At 64.2% G+C, this 12,666-nt stretch overlaps 1 protein-coding gene across 4 annotated transcripts in view; it reads right to left on the bottom strand.

Annotated features, from left to right (window-relative positions):
• Positions 1 to 623: 623 nt before the first annotated feature.
• STK35 (serine/threonine kinase 35) overlaps positions 624 to 12,666 on the bottom strand; it is a 35,203-nt gene continuing 23,160 nt past the window's right edge. The window contains exons 4-5 of one of the 4 annotated variants that reach the window (XR_010751474.1): positions 1,838 to 3,092; positions 624 to 1,757 (exon numbers count right to left, since the gene is read on the bottom strand). The gene's annotated coding sequence lies outside the window, so the exon portion shown is untranslated. Of the gene's footprint in view, positions 3,093 to 12,666 lie in introns of all 4 variants that reach the window. The other 3 variants (XR_010751473.1, XR_010751475.1, XM_066384254.1) reach the window with 3 other exon arrangements.

The following is a 12,666-nucleotide window of genomic DNA, read 5'->3' as shown; positions in this document are numbered from 1 at the left end:
CGGGGCGGGGGCGGGAAGAGTAGGCCCGGGGGCGGGGCGGGGGCGGGAAGAGTAGGCCCGGGGGCGGGGCGGGAAGAGTAGGCCCGGGGGCGGGGCGGGGGCGGGAAGAGTAGGCTCGGGGGCGGGGCGGGGGCGGGAAGAGTAGGCCCGGGGGCGGGGCGGGAAGAGTAGGCCCGGGGGGCGGGGCGGGGGCGGGAAGAGTAGGCCCGGGGGCGGGGCGGGGGCGGGAAGAGTAGGCTCGGGGGCGGGGCGGGGGCGGGAAGAGTAGGCTCGGGGGCGGGGCGGGGGGCGGGAAGAGTAGGCCCAGGGGCGGGGCGGGGGCGGGAAGAGTAGGCCCGGGGGCGGGGCGGGGGCGGGAAGAGTAGGCCCAGGGGCGGGGCGGGAAGAGTAGGCCCGGGGGCGGGGCGGGGGCGGGAAGAGTAGGCTCGGGGGCGGGGCGGGGGCGGGAAGAGTAGGCCCGGGGGCGGGGCGGGAAGAGTAGGCCCGGGGGCGGGGCGGGGCGGGGGCGGGAAGAGTAGGCCCGGGGGCGGGGCGGGGGCGGGAAGAGTAGGCCCGGGGGCGGGGCGGGGGTGGGAAGAGTAGGCCCGGGGGCGGGGAGAGTAGGCCCGGGGGCGGGGCGGGGGCGGGAAGAGGCGGGGACGCCGACCGCGGTGGGAACAGGAGACCAGGGGCCTAGAAAGACGACAGGGGCTCCTCGGGCCCCACCCGGGCTGGTCCGGGACTGCGCAGAGCCCGCGCTCACACAGGGGGCCCCCTGGGTGCCTCAGGTCCACAGGATGGAGCGGGTGGCGGTGGGAGGAGGCGGAGCAACAGGCACTTGGGACTAACGATGGCATTCGGGGCGAGGGAAGGGGGTCCCACCACCAAGCCAGGGCGGGCTGGGAGTCCCACCAGGTAACGGGGCGTGGAAGCTGGCTACTCCCACGGTGCCCACCGAAAGGTCACATCCTGTGACCTAGAGGGGACCCTCTAGTGCCAGGAAAAATAACCAAGGGGGATCGCTGCAGCTCCAGGGCCCCAGGCAGACGGCCGAGGGCCTGGGGAGGGCAGGAGCAAGAAGCAAAAGGGGGTGACCACGGTCCGGAGCCCCACGCTGGACTTCCACGCATGAGCGCAGTGGGAGCCAGGGTGCTGAGCTCCGGGACCGGTTTCCCCCTTTGCTTGTGTACAGAGACACGGCCCCACGGCAGGGCAGCGTGTGTGCCACCAGGGGATGCCAGGACCCCAGCCGCAGCTGCAGGGACAGACAGCGGTTCACCGGAGACGGAAGGAGAGACAAAAGACAGGTGATCAAAAAGGAGTTCAGCCAAGGAGGGGAAGGAAGGGCCTGGTCACCACCCGCAGTCCCGCCGGCCTTGCTCACCACAGCCCACCCCCCGCCCAGGCGGAAGCAGCCCCGGCACCCGAGGGGCGTGAGAAAAGGCAGGAGGTGGTCAGTGACGCTGCTGTGTTTGGGCTGGCGCCGCACAAGCCTCTCCGGATGTGCGGAGCCTCGGGACCGGGGCTGCTGCTGAGAGCGCGCAATGCCCTCCTTGGTCACCCATGGACGTAACCGCCTTCCAGCGACCTTCCCTACGGCCCCTACGCTGGTTTAGAGAAAACCAAAACCAAACCCAAACCCAAGCACGAGAACTCCCCCCAAGCCCCTCTCCGCCCAGCTGTCACAGCGAGAACGGCCTCTGAAGTACCGAGGAGCTCACGTGGGGAGCTCTCGGGGGTGAGCCCACACCCCGGGCACCGGGGGTCTGCCTGGCCACCTCCCTCCTCTCGGCAGCTCACGTGGGGAGCTCTCGGGGGGTGAGCCCACACCCCGGGCACCGGGGGTCTGCCTGGCCACCTCCCTCCTCTCGGCAGCTCACGTGGGGAGCTCTTGGGGGTGAGCCCACACCCCGGGCACCTCCCTCCTCTCGGCAGCCCCGTCCTTCCCCATCAGACACATCTACGCAGGAAGTGGGCACCTGAGAGCGCGTCCCCGGAGAGGGAGACAGTGCTGGGCAATGTCACCGTCAGTGGTGCCAGGGGACCCGGCGCATGGGGCACACTCTTCCCTGCAGTGACAGTGACAGGCCGTCCAGGGCACCCTGCTCACGTGGCAATGGTCACAAGTGGACCTCGGGGGTCTCAGGCAGTCTCCGCGACAGCCTGGATGTCCGGTGGGCACGGGTGGTGCTGCAGGAGCCGGCAGGTGATGGGTGCAGAGGCCACAGGGGTGGCAGACACCTGCTGAGGACCCCGCAGCGTCCCAGGCGGAGGTTTGGCACGAGGTTTTCTCCAGGGACCTTCCTCCGGGAGGAAGACCACTTACAGAAAGGCAGGCTCGTAGCGCTGGGGTGGGCTGACTGCTCGACCACCAGGGAGTGGGAGACGGTCCCCTTCTGTCCTGTTCCCCGTGCCCCCGCCACTGCCCTGCCCTGGGAGACCCCAGTTAAAGGGCAGCTGAGTCACGGATTTCCACCACTGGTAAGTCCTGTGTGGCCTGGGCTGCCTCCAGCTGAACGAGAACATGCCCACAGTTTAGCACTTCTTTCTCGAGCTCCCCTGGCCAAAGCCGGGCCATCTTCTTCCAGGTGGTTCTTTGTCCGAGGCGCAGGGGCCAGCCAGGAGAGAGCCCACTGGAGTCCGGCAGTTCCTGCACCTGCTGGAAATGCGGCCCTGAGGACTCCTCCGTCCTCGCGCCTCCGCGGGCAGGTGGGCCTCCTCGGTGGAAGTGAGGTGTTAATATGCAGAACTGAGAAATGGGTCAAGAAGACAGACAGGGAAAAGAACAGACAAAAACAAAATTGCTCCCTATCTGCTTATAAAAATTGAAAACAAAATTTATACATAGGCTTTGTCCATATTAATTTTTTTAAAAGAAATTGGTGCCTGTCCACAGCAAAGATTCTGCTCTTTTGAAGTCTTAAACCATTTAAATTAAAAAAAAAAAGACTAAAATAAAATATAGGCAGAACTGAAGAAGGAGGGAAAATCCAAACGAAAGCTTCACATTGCTGGACATCTAGCAGTCGGGAGGTCGCCGGCGGCCAGGCCACCGCCTGTGCCCTCTGCCGTGCTCTGCGAGAGACTTGAGACTGTGGGTCCCGAGGATCAACCTGGAAGACAGAAGGCAGGGTGAGTGGACACGGGGTTGGTGGCCTGGGGGAGGGGCGGCCAAGCTCCAGACCCCCCACCAGGTGCCAGCACCCAGGGCGGGGGTCCCTAAGTAATTCATCTGAAGTCCGTTTGGCTTCACTGTTCGCGCCTCGCTGCAGACACACCTGCGGACTCTCCAGATGAGAGAACTGGGGTGCAGGTGAGGTAACGTGCCCAAGGTCACACAGACTGCGGCGCAGACCCTGGCTGGGGACCCAGGGGTACTGACCCCATCAGGAATGCTGGGCCCCCCTCTCTAGTGGCTTCTCGTACCGTTAACAGTGACCCCACGCCTGCCCCACCGTTACCTGCCGCCTGCAGTCCAACAACACTGGCAGGTCCTCGGTCCTGGGAAGGTGCCTGCCAGTCCTCACGAGAGGCAGCGGGCTACAGGGACAGCCAGCAGTTTACTTCCTGCCAGCCTCGGTTTTCTCCTGAGAAGTGGGGGGCTCTATTTTGAGGTGAGTAACTAGAGGGTCCCTGGCCCACAGCAGGGCGGACACATGTGATGAGCGCCCACCCTACCCCCACCCCCATCATCCCCACCAGAAATTCTGAGTCTATCGGATTCTCGCAGGCGGCGGCCCTGGGCCTTTAACCACCAGCGACACTGCACGCAGTGGGGTAGGGTGCCCCGAAAGAGGACGCCCGCTGCAGGAGGTGGGCAGCCTCCAGAGAGCCGTCCGCCAGTGTGTCCTCAGAGCTCCACATCTGTTGAGACCTGCAGACCTTAAACTCCACCTCTGGAAATGAAGCTTAACCCATAATCCTAAATAAGAGAAGGACTTGATGAACAAAGACGCTCACTGAAGCACAAATTATGAGGCAACAACCCACAAATCACAAATAGGAGAGTTAAGCACGTGACCCACCCACTCGGCGACAGTCACAGAGGAACTGGAAGGCCGGGCGGCACACGAGCACCGCGGCGGAGGGGCACGTCCCCAGGTGACAGGGGACAGCAGGACCGCGGCAGAGGGGCACTTCCCCGGGTGACAGGGGACAGCAGGGCCGTGGCAGAGGGGCACTTCCCTGGGTGACAGGGGACAGCAGGACCGCGACTGTGAGACAGAACCTCCGAGTGCAGGAAACCACAGCGCGGCGCTCGCCCCGCCCCCACGTGCCCTCCGCGTGGCCAGCGCCAAGCACAGCGTGCCGTCACGCTCGACTCTGTAATGGGAGTAAGTGCCCCGCAATCAGCAAGAGCTAGAGCCGGTGGCTCCAGCAGAAAGGTCCCAGGAGCAACGAGAGGCCCATGGCACCAGGTTTGGGTCTCTTCTGGAAGCTTCCACGTACAGTGGAGACACGCGGAGCTCCCCACACCTGTCCGACCTCTGAGAGGTGAGCCTGTGCCTCCCTCCTGTGCTGCACAGGCAAGGTGGCCCAGCATCTGGGGGGACAGCGGGGTTGGATGATGGCGGCACGGGGAAGGTGTCTGATCTGAAAGGAAACACGGCATTTCTCGGGCCGAGCCTCTCCCTCTGCTGCTCCTGTGCGCTGCCTGCTAAGTCCTTTCAACAGAAACCCAACGGTGGGCCTGCATCTCAGTTTCCGACGTGTGACACTGAAACAACCGTGCGCACGTCCCATGATGCCTCCAGCCTTCACCCATGCCTTCCATAGACAAAGCAGAGCAGTCAGGAGCCGGGGGAGGGCCTCACCATCTAGGGCGTGCACGCCAAGTCCTCTTGAAATACGACCAGAAACCCTCGGTAAACTGTATGGTCATGTGTGGTCCGCTAGGATGATCTCTGGGACCAGTCAGGACCTTTTCAGGCTTTCACCCCCCGCCCCACCAGGAGGAACCAGGCTAGAACAAGGAACGTCCTCCAAGGGACGGCCACGGGCAGTGTGGAGAGCAGAGCCCGGGGAGGGACGTGAGGAGTGGCGCTCAAGGGGGGGCTGGGCTGGGGGCCGCGCTCACGAGGCGGGAAGATCATCTGCTTGTCACGCTCACAGACCAAGCACGGTATCAGCTCAACAGCAGCACTGCCAGGCGGGTGGCCAGGAACTCACCCCCACCTGACTCCTCCCCCCAGTCCTGCGTGGGGACAGGACTGCTGAGCTAACCACGCGTTTGATAGGCCAGGTACCAGTACCACGCGAGGCTGGCCATGCACTGCCTCCTCTGTGCCAACAAAGGGCGGCGCGGGCACGCCCTCCACCTGCAGATGAGCCGCCCATGCGCCCCATTCGGTTGGGCTCCAGCGTTACCACGCCGCGGAGCGCGGTGCAGAGGCGACCTCGGGGTCATGGGGGCAGGCCTCCCCTTCTAAACAGGATTAGCTTCGGAGGGAGTCACTCTTCACTTGTTTAATACACCAAACGGAGCAGCTGGCCTTGCAGACGCAGTTAGCACTGTGCCAGCCCTCGGGGGCTGGGCGCCTGGCCCACTGTCGCCTCGGATCTGTCAGAGGGACGGCGGGCGGCCCAGCTTCCTCGCGCCGTCCCTCTCGGGCTCCGCAGCAACCGTGGGCGGTAGCAGGCGGCGAACCAGGGGCGGCTGTGGCCCAAGCGCCCCCGCAGTCTACAGGGGTCCTGCTGTTGGTAAAAACGGGGGTAGGTGACAAGTAGGGGACAGTGCTTTCCGCCTCCGAGGCTACAGAAGCCCAGAGGTGATCAAAGCGCACCCACCCACCAGGGGCTCCCCGCAGCCACACGCCGGCATCGTGTAGTCTCTGAGCCCTGACCAGGAGACCCAAACCACCTGGCGAGGTAGGAGCGGGTCCCACACTGGTGAGGGATGCCTCTCAGGGCGCGTGTCACAGAACCGCAGGAGCTCTGGAGGAGCGTGAGGACCTAAAATCCACACCCCGGTTCCACCAATCGCCCTCTGACCTTCGCCAAGTCAAGGCCCTCCAAGCCCGTTTTCTCAACCTGAGATACGGAAGCGTCTACCGTGCAGGGTGTGAAGTCCAGCGACAGGGTCTGTGGAAGGCCGTGAGGCACAGGCTGCACTGAACAGGAGCGATGGCAGCTTCAGGTCACAACCAAAACCACCAAAACCACCAAAACTCACGACTGGCACCGACTCAGGCCCAGTCCCAAACCAGACGGCGTGGCCACAAGCCAGTCTTCGCTCCAGATGGCAGCCTTTCCACTTCGGGCCTCGGCAACTGCCGGTCAGGTTGCGCACCCCACCCGCCCCAGCCCCAGCCCTGTCCCCTCTCTGTCCCCGCAGGTGGCATTCAGCCTCTGAGGTGCCCTGCACACCCCTCCTCCCAGGAAGCAGTTCCAGACGGGCAGCTTCCAGGGACCGGCACGGCGTGACCGCAGCCCCCACCGGCCATGCTCTGGACGTCACCCCCCCATAACCTCAAGGCTCCTCCAGGACGGACGGGGACAGGCTCCTGCCCAGGAGCTCAGAGGCTGCAGCTGGACAGAGACACGGGGGGGGGGGGCACGTGGCACTGAGACCACTGTGCGAACTTCGCGGAGTCACTCGGGCACAACAGGATTTCAGGATAAAAGCATGGCTGTGACCATCCCTGCTTCTGCTTGAGTTCCCACAGAACGTCCCCGCCAGCCCCGGGGCAGGGCAGAGAGGGCTGCTCCAGCAGCCGGGGGGGGGGGAGGGGGGGGCAACGGGACCAGGGTCTCACCTGTGTTAACTGCCACCACTCCAGTCCCTGTCCCTGCACCTTGGAGCGGCTGGGAGAAGCGGGGTTCACAGGGGTGAGGGCTTTCCTGCCACCCCACAAGAAGCTCCGGTCCCTCTCCAGCCTAGTCACCACTCGTTCCTCCCGCCCTGTGAACAGGACCACCCTCCAGAGGGAGACTATGAGGACTAGGACGGCCAGCTGTCTGCAGAGGCTACCTGCCTCGTTGGGGAGGAGCCCGCAACATGGGTGTGGCCGGCTGGGGCTGGCCCGGCTTCAGAGCGCGGCCCTGGTCCAGTCTGCCCGGAGGTGAAGGACAAGGGCAGGCTGGACCGGAACACGTGGGTTTGGCCTCAGTTCTGTGGGCCTCGTGCCCAGACCTCAGAGACCCGCGTGGGAGCCTCGTGCCCAGACCTCAGAGACCCGCGTGGCGGCCTCGTGCCCAGACCTCAGAGACCCGCGTGGCGGCCTCGTGCCCAGACCTCAGAGACCCGCGTGGCGGCCTCGTGCCCAGGCCTCAGGGACCCGCGTGGCGGCCTCGTGCCCAGACCTCAGAGACCCGCGTGGCGGCCTCGTGCCCAGACCTCAGAGACCCGCGTGGCGGCCTCGCGCCCAGACCTCAGAGACCCGCGTGGCGGCCTCGCGCCCAGACCTCAGAGACCCGCGTGGCGGCCTCGTGCCCAGACCTCAGGGACCTGCGTGGCGGCCTCGTGCCCAGACCTCAGAGACCCGCGTGGCGGCCTCGCGCCCAGACCTCAGAGACCCGCGTGGCGGCCTCGTGCCCAGACCTCAGAGACCCGCGTGGTGGCCTCGTGCCCAGACCTCAGAGACCCGCGTGGTGGCCTCGTGCCCAGACCTCAGAGACCCGCGTGGCGGCCTCGTGCCCAGACCTCAGCTCTGTGGGCCTCGTGCCCAGGCCTCAGGGACCTGCGTGGCGGCCTCGTGCCCAGACCTCAGAGACCCGCGTGGCGGCCTCGTGCCCAGACCTCAGAGACCCGCGTGGCGGCCTCGTGCCCAGACCTCAGAGACCCGCGTGGCGGCCTCGTGCCCAGACCTCAGGGACCCGCGTGGCGGCCTCGTGCCCAGACCTCAGGGACCCGCGTGGCGGCCTCGTGCCCAGACCTCAGCTCTGTGGGCCTCGTGCCCAGGCCTCAGGGACCCGCGTGGCGGCCTCGTGCCCAGACCTCAGAGACCCGCGTGGCGGCCTCGTGCCCAGACCTCAGAGACCCGCGTGGCGGCCTCGTGCCCAGACCTCAGAGACCCGCGTGGCGGCCTCGTGCCCAGACCTCAGGGACCCGCGTGGCGGCCTCGTGCCCAGGCCCAGCTGCCTGCGGGGGGGGGGGGTGCCCCACAACTCTCCTTAGCTGACAAGTGGCTCGAGAGGTGGTCGAGACCTGGCTAGGGAGCGGTCAGGGATGGCAGACTCCACTACTCCGCATGCACAATCCACGGACTGTGGAGACCGTGGCGGTGAGGGCAGGCGGCCCTGAGGAACGGAGCTCCAGCCCTCGGCAACCAGGGTCCACCCTGCGCCTAAGAGGCCACCCTTCCCATCTTCCACCTCCTCTTCGCCTACGCGGGCGAGCCGAGGAAGCAGCCCTCAGAAAGGCGGAGGGTCGCCCGGCTGTGACCCCACAAATACAGGGGCAGAAGGGGACCGCCGGGCAGCAACCTGCTGCTGGGAGACAGCAGAGGGAAGTGCCCGAGGAGCACGGAGGGTCCTGCCCGGTGGCCACGGGGTGGGAAATCGGGCTCCCGGTCCTGTCGAGCCCTCTCTGTGTGGGACATCACCTCTTGCCAATGAGGGTCTCAGGACCAGGGCTGCACAGGCCTGCCAGCCCCCTGCAGGAGTGTGCAGACCGCAGCCTGGAGTCACGGGCGGGTTTCCGAGAGAACAGCCCGGCGCCCAGGCTCTGAGAAGGGCCCAGACGGGACGGCTGAGAAGGAAGAGCAGGTTCGTGGCCCCTTATCTGATCAGGAAAACCTCCAATCGGAGAGCAGGGCGGGAGGGCGGGAGGGCGGCGTCCCCCTCCGAGACGCCCGCAGCCTGACCAGCGCCACCGAGAGGAGGCGGGCTCCGTGCTGGGCCAGCCGAGCCCGATCCTCGTCTCACAGCAAAGACACCGCTCCTGTGGAGGCACCGGCCGGCCCAGGGGACACGCAGGGCTGAGAGCCGTGCGAGTGGACGTCGGCGCTCTCCTGAGTGCGCCCGAAGTGTGGACACGGCCGTGGACGCTCCATGCGCCGAAGGGGGCAGCCGTGGTGGAAGCTTAGACACAGAGACTTGGTCACGCTGCGGCCGTGACCATGCTGTCACTGCTGTTGACTTGCTTAATATTATTTTAAACTTCTCAATTCCTTGGAGAGTGCTACCTAAATGCCAGTACTGAAGTTTGCCAACTGCCCAAACTGTCACAGGGGCGGACCTCAGACCCCGAGCTGTGGCGGTCTCTCTGGGGACCAGCCATGAGCAGGATACCCCCCAAGTCCTCACGCCTATTTAAAGACTATTTAAACCTGGTCTTTCTGGCCTTGGGAAGTCACACGTGGAAGCCATTAGGGCACTGGTGCCGGTGACTTCCCCTTTGCGCCTTGGCTGGTAGACAGGTACCCGGTGGGACTCACTCAAAACAAACCAGAGGTGCCTCTTGGTCTCGAGAAACAGCCTCACAATTAGCAGCAGCTACGGGGAGACCTCAACGAATTCCCTTCCTGGACTACGGAGTGTGGGGATGAAATGAAAGCTGTCACAAGTGGTCCCCGAAGAGCTGAGGTCCAGCTGCAGCTGCTGTAATGAGCAGGGAATGGGCGAGGGGGACCCCAGGCTCCCGGGGCTCCCTCCTGTGGGCCCTTGGCCAGGAGGAAGACGTCTACAGGGAAGAGGTCACTCCGCCATGTGGGCACAGGACAGTCTGTGGTTACAAACACTCAGCCACAGTCATGCCAGAGTGGCCCAGGCGGAAAGACCATATGGACTTCTGGTTCCAGGGACCAGCCCGAGCCCCGTGTGGACAGAACTCACCGGGCGTGCACCGAGGGGCGTGGCCCCACGGGGACAAGATGGGCTCCGCAGACTGTTGAAGAGAACTGAGGTGGAGACGGTGATTAGCCTAGGAGAATGTGGCAAAGACAGACGGGATGAGGCCAGCAGAGAGAGAGAGAGAGAGAGAGAGAGAGAGGGAGAGAGGGAGAGAGAGGGAACCACCACCAGCGAGCTCTCAGACCTGCCAGGGACGGCGGTGGGCCTCTTCTTGCGTGCGGTCTCCTCAGGCGTACAGTGAGCTCAGGTGTTAAGTGAGGACCGTTTAATGGGTGAGGCAACAGGCCACCCGACGTTAGGCGACTTGTCCAGAGTTGCCCAGCTGGTAAGTGGCACAGCTGTGATTTACAGCCATACGGAAGCCACATGCTCGGGGGACGCCTGTGCCCACTCCTGAGACCGGTGTCACTTAGCGTCAGGTGCAGCATCTCATCTCCCTGCCCGCGCCCACGCCCCCAGGGGGCTGACAGTTCTCCCCTCACTGGGACCCACCCAACTGTGAAAAATAGAGCTTTACCCACCCCTCCCCTACCCCCACTGTTTACAGGGTGCAGGTCAACCCCCTTAGGCTGACACTCAAGGCTCTTGGCAACTTAGGGTCATTGTGCTCTCCTGCTGTGGCCTCGGTGGGAACCAAGCCCAAGACCCCCCTCCCTCCTGAGCCCCTGGGAGCCCTGAGACAGTGCTGCACCACAGACTGGCTCCTGTGACCTATCTACAGAAGCTCCCGGGAAAGACCATGGCACCGGGGGGGCTTCCAGCCGTGTCAGCAGGGGGCAAATCACTTCCGTGGGAGTGGGAGTGGGGGTGGGTGGGGAGGGCACCGTGCCCGGGACACACATGAGGCCTTAGCAAGGTGACGGACAGGGAGAGGATGAAGTCTGGTAAACACCAGGAGCCCAGCCTCTTCCGGTGAGAGGTGTCCGTTCCTCCCCGCCCCATGTGCCTTATGCTGGTGAAGACTCCAGGCCACACAGGCTCATTCTCAGGAAACAGACCAAGAGGACCCCAGACACCAGCGAGCTGCAGAAACTTCCAGAAGCACTTACTTGCCAAACCAGACCAGAAAGGACCCAGGCTCTCCCGGTCCCAGGTGGGCGGGGCCGCCTCCACCCTGTGCTCTGTGCACAAGCCACACCAAGCGTGAGGGGTCAGCAAACTCAGGAGTCAGCAGAGCCAAGTATCAACAGAACAACGACTGAAATCTCTTTTGAGAGCCAAGTTTTTTAAACTTAAGCTGTACAGGCAGGTACATTCCTTATCGAGGTAGCGCCCGCACATGGTATTTTGTGGAAGAGCCACACTCAAGGGGCCAAAGAGCCATGTGTGGCTGAGCCAGTTTGCCGACCAGGGGTCTAGATGAAGGGCTGACTGATGCCCCTGCCCCACCAGCTGCCGTCCAGTTCAGTCCGTGGGGCCCCCCCTGCTCCACCAGCTGCCGTCCAGTTCAGTCTACGGGCCCCCCCTGCTCCACCAGCTGCCGTCCAGTTCGGGCCACGGGGCCACCCCTGCTCCACCAGCTGCCGTCCAGTTCGGGCCGCGGGGCCCCCCCCTGCCGTCCAGTTCAGTCCGCGGGCCCCCCCTGCTCCACCAGCTGCCGTCCAGTTCAGTCCGCGGGGCCCCCCCCTGCCGTCCAGTTCGGTCCACGGGGCCCCCCCTGCTCCACCAGCTGCCGTCCAGTTCGGGCCGCGGGGCCCCCCCTGCTCCACCAGCTGCCGTCCAGTTCAGTCCGCGGGGCCCCCCCTGCCCCACCAGCTGCCGTCCAGTTCGGGCCGCGGGCCACCCCTGCCTGGTACTTGTACTTACAAATAGGAAAGATCAGAGGTCAGCGGTCCCCACCTCCTTTTCTTAATCTGAAATAGAAAATACTTCCCAATTTACAAAATAATGTGGCTCTCAAATTCAATTTTATAACCAGCAATTATGGTCCTGATTCCTGATGTTGATATAACTTAAAAAGCGGCTCTCTGCAGACCCACAAGCCTGTCCACCCCTCAGCTCTAAGAAGCGAAAGCAGATACCCAAACAACAAAATGCTATGTTCTTGAGACATAATTATAGCATATGCAAATGAAGACACAGAAAAGCCAGACACGGCGGTCTCCTAACAAGAGGCTGATTACAGGGGAAAACAAACCATGGACAGCCAGCCATCAGGAGGCAGTGAACGCAGCCTGGGTCTCGGGAGGGCGCTCCGTGCCCGGGGAGGCACCGGGGTCAGCCCCACACTCGGGACTCAACAGCCCTCCGGGAAGACCCAGACGATAGCCCACAGCTGACCACCTTCCCGTCCGGAGGAGAGGGGTTTACACGCACATGCCCAGGACACCCCTGTGTATTCCTTACTCTCTTCCACACCCTGCCTCCTGCGGTTCTCTATAACTTGAGTGGCTCTGTCCTAATGCCCGGCGGCTCTGGTCAGATAATGGGGTTACTCTTGGTCACCCCTTCCTTAACCTCCCTGATACAGCCCACTGGGGAGCCCTTCAGAACCCTCGGAAACACACCTTGAGTTCACCTGGCCTCCTCCGTCGGCTGAGCTGCCCACCCCGCCCTGGGAGGCCGCAGGGCTCCTGCTTGCCTCTCCAAGGCCCCTGGCCACAGCGCCGGGTGCCCTTCAAACAGGGGCCCAGACGGGCCGAAGCCGCTGTTCTGTGGGTCGTCGGGGTCCCCAGAGGTCGGCGTCACCGGGTTCCTGTCTGGCCTGCTCGGCCAGGTCCCGCCCCTCTGCTGGCAGAGGCCTCATTTTTCAGGTCTTAGCCACAGTGTCACCTCCCTAGAAAGACTTCTCTGACCGTCTCGGGCAGGTCCCTGTTTTCTATTTCCTTCATCCGTGCACACCTGAAACTGTGTCTGTAGCTTTCCTGGATGACACGTGAACTGAGGTATAAATGC

The sequence above is a fragment of the Saccopteryx leptura genome, chromosome 5, assembly GCF_036850995.1.
Source record: "Saccopteryx leptura isolate mSacLep1 chromosome 5, mSacLep1_pri_phased_curated, whole genome shotgun sequence".
NCBI classification, from domain to species: domain Eukaryota; kingdom Metazoa; phylum Chordata; class Mammalia; order Chiroptera; family Emballonuridae; genus Saccopteryx; species Saccopteryx leptura.
The sequence above is the reverse complement of the archived record's forward strand: the minus strand, read 5'-3'. Positions and strand labels throughout refer to the sequence as shown.